Source organism: Rhineura floridana, chromosome 16 (genome assembly GCF_030035675.1).
Source record: "Rhineura floridana isolate rRhiFlo1 chromosome 16, rRhiFlo1.hap2, whole genome shotgun sequence".
Classification (NCBI taxonomy): Eukaryota; Metazoa; Chordata; class Lepidosauria; order Squamata; family Rhineuridae; genus Rhineura; species Rhineura floridana.
In genome coordinates, this window is record NC_084495.1 from 24,919,202 (window position 1) to 24,926,609 (window position 7,408).

Below are 7,408 nucleotides of genomic sequence, written 5' to 3' on the forward strand. Positions count from 1 at the left end.
CCATAAAGATGTCATCAATGTATCACCACCATATAAGTGCAAAAGACCAGTATGTCGTATCCAATACATAGGAAAAGCTACAACTGTCCTACGCACATGCTTCAGAAACCACAAATCAGCAATCTTGACAAAAAAAGTGGAGCAACCAGTTGCAAAACATTTCAGTACTGAGAGCCACAGCCTGTTGGACATTCCTATAACACCTATAGAGATGCCAACAGATCCAGCAGCACTGACTGAGAGGGAGAACGTTTGGATATACTCTCTGGACACATAGGCACCACATGGCCTTAACCTGGAGGATAGTACCAGCATTACTTAGCTTGTGCAAAGGAAGCCCCTCTGAGCATTCCATCCTCAAAGCTATATAACTGCCACCTCGGTAACAGCATTTGTATGTTAGCAGCTGATGAAGACGGAAGCTGAAACGTTTTGGTAGAACAATAAAAACCTCTGTTTTGTTAATCACAATTATGTGTATATATTTTTAGGTGATTAACGGAATCCTTATAGGGATCCAGAGCAAGTTCTGTTTGTTGCTTTCAAAACTATCTATCTATCTATCTATCTATCTATCTATCTATCTATCTATCTATCTATCTATCTATCTATCTATCTATCTATCTATCTATCTATCTATCTATCTATCTATCTATCTATCTACACACACAAACACTACACTTTATTGAAGGTACTGAAAAAGAGGAAGCTTTCTTCAAAGTGTCTTTTTATTTTCTTTTGTAAAAGATGTAGAACTTAATAGCTTATTGGCCACTCAATTTTTTTTTAAAAAAAACCTTACACCTTGGGTGATCCTCAAATTAGAAATAAATAAATGAATTAATTAAAATGCTTGTGATTTAGATGAATGAAAGTTGCCTTTACATATTTCCTTTTGCTGAGGCAGCCCATTCTCCCCTCTCCCTTCCCCGGTGAAATTGCATCTCATTTTCCAGCCACCTTGCAAAATTGGCTAATGTACATAATGATTGCTCAACTCTGCCCATAAATGCTACGGGTTTTTATGAGCGCAGGGACGGAGGTGCCACTGCAGCCTCCAGAGTATCTTTACTTAATTTTTGTGTGAGTATATTGCACCTGTTCACCGAGAAACAGCCTGAGATGAAACACCAGCCTTTGTTTTCTAATATGGGGAAGTGGTCACTGCCTATTTTAAAACCACTTCATATGGTGGGATAATAGATTTTGGTAAACACTCAGCAAATACATTTTCTGACTTCCGGAACGACATACAAAGGGATTTTTGTTTTCAATAAAGCTGAAGGAGCCATGTGCATGTTAGCTGGAAGCATTAGATAAATCTCAGAGATAAACTGGTGTATGCTAGATATAATGTGTGTGTTCAGGCTACGATTAGGTAACACAAATCCAACCAGTTATTCAGCCTGTAGGATGTCCTAGAGCTGTCTACTTGGATGGCCAAGGAACCAGAGCACTGGTGACACAAAAGGAAAGATGACGGAGGCCTCAGTTCGACATCCACCACCACCACCACCAATTATTCTGTGTGCCTTTACAACAGGTATGGGGAATCTGATGTTGCTGGACTATAATTCCCATCATCCCTACCCACTTGCCATGTTGGCTGAGGCCAAGAACATCTGGAAGGCCACAGATTTCTTACTCTTGCTTTACAAAGTCCAAGAATCCCACATACGGGGGGGGGGACTGATACCTGTGGTGATCCAGTGGTGAGATAAGTGAAGGACCTTTACATGCTCAGATGATACCAAGGCATGGGGTGAGACTGGCCTTCCCTGAAATTGGATTGTGTGGTGTTTCCATGCAGCAAAAGAACATCCTTGCTAAAGATCTGCATGGAAAATGTACTACATGAAAGATCATCTCAGCCCTTGTTTACTCAGTCAGTTGCTGCACTCTGCAGATGAGGGCCACCTACAGATGCCATCTTATCAGGAAGTCCGTTCCACATAAAACAGGAATTGGGCCTATAGTGTTGTGGCACCTACCCTTCAGAATTCCTTTCCCTTAAATATTAAACAGGCATTGCCTCTGTTGTCTTTCTAGCACCTACTGAAGACCTTCCTCTTTCAACAAACCTTTTAAAAGAGATATTTATCCTAATCTGCATCTGTGTTGTAACTGTTTTTAAATGTTTCAGGTGTTTTATTTGTTTAATTGTTTGTGTGTTTCCTTTCCTAGACTCCTTTGAGAGGAAAGGTGGATATATAAATTCTACTTCGTAACATGGCATGGCTACATATCAAGTAGTTTGGAAATCAGTGAGAATGAGGTACCTGTGTCCTATCTGGTGCCCATTGGGACTGGTAGGGTGAAAGTCAGGGAGGTCAACAGTAGGTGGAGCCAAAGCCAACTAATTCTAGTTTTGTCTCCATCCTCCTCCCTGTTGAGCTCTACAGAAGAGGAGGAAGCTGACAGCCAGTGCCACTACCTAGGCTGGTTGCAAATTAGAAGGTGGACATGTGGGGGAAGACTGGTGGGACAGTGTCCCATTCATCCTAATAGATCAGTTTCTACTCCCTATGTCCCTTTGCCATTTCTCTGTTACTTTGCTTCAGAGTGTGCAAGCTTCCAATAAATGAATCTCTCCTTCTCTCTTTCTAATTCACACACAAACCCACACCAAACCTTCTGCTCCTGATCTCATGAAATGTTGGAAACACCCTTTCAGATCCCTTTGTTTATGCTCCCATTACTCTCATCTATATGACATTTAAACTTAATACACAGAAGAAAATTAAATCCATAATGAGACAAAGATGCTATGATTGATTCCAGTCTGAATGTTACATTATGTCTTCGGCAGCACAGTTACGGCTCCCAAAGCCCCAATCCCAGCACCAATAAAATTTTCCCTGGCAGCCAGGCACAGTTGTTAGCAGAAATCAGGCTCACATAATGGCATGCTTAACTGAACCTCAAGTAACTTTTAAAACAATAGTCCTTTGAAATAACCTACAAGTGTAACCAGGAAACAGATTCAGCATGGATGGCTGAAAAACAACGAAGGGATAGAGCTATCTCCAACAGCGAAAACACAGAAGGACATTCATACAATATGATGTTGTCCTGGGCTCCGGCTGGGAGGAAAGGTGGGATATAAATCTAATTAATAAATAATAAAATAAATACAATATGTCATGTCCCTTTCACGCAGGTCCCAGGTTCACCCCTAGGAGTAGTCAGATTAAGATAAAACACATGACACCCCTACTCAATGGTGGGAGCCATTAGCATCCCTTTCTCAGCCCTTTCAGCCTGATTTTTTAAAATCTGATTCATATTCTGCATTTCAACCCAAATGTTCCCAGGACAGCTTACAACATGTTAGTAACACAATAATAATCAAATTTCATTTAAAAAATAAATAAATAAGCCCATTCAGATATGATTTTTACATAGCATAACAGTGATCCAGCAGTCCAGCAGAAAGGTGTGATTTCTGTGAATCGGCCACCCCCATAAGCCTAACACAGCAGAGAAGGACCTGTTCCATGTTGTCACTTGGAAAGCCGCAGATGTTGATGTAATCACATGCAGGGCTTTCCCCAAGATCTGAAGGCACAGGTCACCAGATGATGGACAACACACTCTTTCAAACACTTAGTTCTCAAACTGTGTAAAGCCAGCACTTTAAATTGGGCCCAGTAGTAAACCGGCAACCCATGTTATTCTTCAAGGGCAGAGGAAATATGGTCCCATTTAGCAGTGCCAGTCAACTTGGCGGTTACATCTTCAAGGAGAGCCCCATATAAAGTGCAACACAATCATCTAAACCTGGCTCTCCCATTGCCCTCAGACTCTGGGAATAACCCACCCCAATTCCACCCCAACTTCTCTTGTTCCACAGCCACACAGGAGCATGCAAGTGCAGAATCAGGTACTGACCCTTTAAAGAATGTGATCAGCTCTCCAATGGGATAGAATCTATTTCTAAGCCTTCAGATGACTCAAGTCCTTTAATGAGATGGCTTCTTCTGTCTCTCTCTGATGTACAGTGTAAGTTGCCACCCTATCCAGACTAGGTGAGACATAGGCTCTAGGGTGCCCCAAGACCCTATTGGAGCAGAGTTCCAATGATGTAATCTACATGATGTGGAATGAGAGGTCTTGCCCATTTCCAAGCAATCCATTTTAAATATGGATTAATGTTGATTATCTTCCAGAGGTCATTTTAATTAATCTATTAATAATGGATAATTGCTGACGGTGGTGTGTTTGGGCATGCACACCCACCCACCCACTCTCTCACACCTATTTGTTCTCCAAAAACACTCTGGAAGTGGTACCTTGAGGCTTATCACATGGGGGACCTTCCAGAAGAGCATTTGAGCATTTTATGTATGTACATATTGCAAGAGAAGACATTTTGGTTCAACTCTTCCACTCTAATAACAGCTAAGCAAACCAGCCTGGCATCTGTATTGAAACACAATTCTCATGACAATGTAAATACCATTTTATCCTGTAAAGGAGGTGTGAAACTCATCACCACAGGCAGGATTCCACTTAGTTCATCCAAGGCAGCCTAGATTCACCATCCCATTCACCATCCAAAACTGCTCTGCCAAGCTTCATTTATCCTTCTTGTTTATTTTGTTTTGTTCTGAAACGTGCGTTTTGTTCCCTCCTATCAGCCAGTTCAAATGATCTCATAAAACACATGAACTGGGAATCCTTCTGCCTGCAGTCACTACTTTTGTTGGGGTGTGTGTGTGTTGTGTTCTTTACTATGAATAAATGCTTTAGAAGTTGAAAGGGCAATCAATTTATTTACATGGAAAATCTCTTGAGGCTTAAACTGCGTGGCTTGGAGATGCTTTTGACTAAAGGAATTTGCTTAGAGTACTCATGTGCAACACATTTCCACAAAAGTGTCCTTCACCCTCTTTCATCTCCTTCTTCAGCTACTGCATACCTTTCCAGAAAAAGTGTGCACCACGTTATATAATCATGAAATTAATAGTGAGACAAATAAAGTAGGTTTTAACAGAAGCTGAGCAGTAGCGAAACTGAAATAGGACTGATTGTGACAAACCCAGTACAGGATTGAAATCACTGCCTCCTTGCATCCCTAATTCCTACCCACATTTTACCTCTGGCCTCTCTCTCCACTGGCATGTGATATCTGGAATGTTGCCTTCGAGGGAATGTGGCTCTTGGGCTAAAACATACCCCCCCACCCCTGCCTCAAGCTTAATCAGTAGCCTTCATAGCTGTATACTGAACCCAAGAACACACTTTGGCCAATAGAGACACAGTGTAGTTTTTGTCTTGAAATTACCTCCTTCATTGCAACACGAAAATCACTTGGCAGTCTAGCAGGCTTACAACAAGAGGTTCTGAGGACCCAATATCTTGTTATTGGATCTTTTCAGAATTTGGGAAAATGGCATTTTTTTTGCACATCATTCAAAAACATGCAGGGTTTGAATTCAGGATTTGGGGGAGGAGAAATAGCTAGGGAGTGGGGAAGAGAGCGGAATGGCTAACATAAGGAAAGCTTTTTAAAAAACAGTTTAACGAAATGAGATTTGGCAGATGGTTCTGCGGCAAATTGTCAAACTTTAAACTAATCTTCATTTAAGAGTTTTAAGGTTGTATCTCTCCACTAAAGCCTCTTGCTCTTTTGCCAGGTTGATTCGGGTAAATTATAGATCAGACTTTCTGAAAACTGCTTCCATGAACAGAGGCTTCCTAAATCGCAGATAAAGTGAGCAAGAAGATTACATGTTATTATGATGGGGCCCAGCGGGAGTTTCACTCCCTGTTCTCCCCCCTTTTCTCTTTCCATAGCAAGGATAATGATGTCGAGAAGGATAAAGCAATCATTTTGCACAAGGAGGTCATCCAGACAAGAACAATGCCTTTCGACTCAAAGCTCTGGCAAATCCCTCTTTCAGTGAATATTCATGCAGCAAATTCCTATTCTTAATAGCTCCATAAAACCCAGCAATTTCTAAGCAGAGAAACCCAATCCATGTTCTGAGACCGGATGATTATACTGCTCGTTGGTGGAAGTCGCTGGGGAGAAAGTGATGCCAAAACATTCCATTTCATGGGCAATTTTTAGCTTAATTGTAGCCTAATTTTTTTAAGTTGAAAAAAGGGTTTTCTCCTCAAATCCCAGGTGAAATATGTAGTATTAAAAATTGAAATCATCAGTAATCTTGAAAGGCACGTTTATTTTTATTTCTCTCTTTTTAAAAAACTACAAATCAGAATGACAGAAGAAGAGAGGGTTGTTTTTTTCCCTCAACAGCTTGATCCTATGAAGTGTTGGACAAAGAAAAATGTGGACAAAGTTTAATGGAAGGAGTCTGGCACCAGTGCATTCAAGTCAGAGATACTAAAGCAATACATCTTTGGAAATTCTGATATGAAATGACTTGATCCCACACTGCTCAGATGGATGTGCAGATCAAAGCTAAGTATCTGCCAGATTTTGCACTTATTTGAATACCGTGACACAGTTCTCAGCAGTTTAAAACTGACCAATATCGCACGGACAATGAAGACACTTAAATAATTTAGGAGCATTTTTTTTAAAAAAAAAAGGCAGAAAAAGGCAGAAATGGTAAAGAATTAATAGTAAACACACATCTTTTTTAAATACATTTTATACTCAAATTGCAAAGGCCAGTGGCTGATGCAAAAAAATATCTGTCAACATAGAAGTAATATGAACTGGAAATAGACAGATTCCACTCATCTCTAGTTCAAGGTGCATCATCACGTTGGGACAGCCAAATCTTTGATTATGCTCCAGTTCCTTGGAAGTGACTGGAACTGTAGTCCCCAACGAGGCCCTGAATGATGCAGATATGGGCAAAGGGGAGTGTTACACGGACTGGAAGATGAGTGCAAAGGGAGTAAACACTAAGCATAATCCTGTTAATATGACCACAAATCCCTCTTTCACCAGTAGAACTATCTCAACTGTTGACCCAACCTATCTTCCAGTCATTATATTTACCCATATCCTAATCCATCACCTACATTCTAACTCTTACCAGTCTCACTACCAGCCTCCAGAAAGACTCATATTCCTTAAACCACCCTGTCTCTCTCCCTTGGTGCCTCTTTTAGCTAGGACTTTCCTCACAGTACTCCCTTGTGGTTCAAAACATGAGATGGCTTTCTCACATACACAGTTTTATTTATTACCATTGAGTCATGGGGGAGGAAAAACTGTGCTTATGGCCCAAGCTATGAATCAACTTCTCAAAAAATCAAGCAAGAATATCCATCTGGTTACTTTTTATGGTCATGATCAGAAATTCATTTTAGCCTCAAATAGTACTCTGCCCAGTAAAGCAAAGCCTTCAACCAGTCTAGTCCCAGAATCCAACTTTAATCCTAATTAGGGATGCCAGAGAATCCCAACTGAAATGGAAACAGGAAC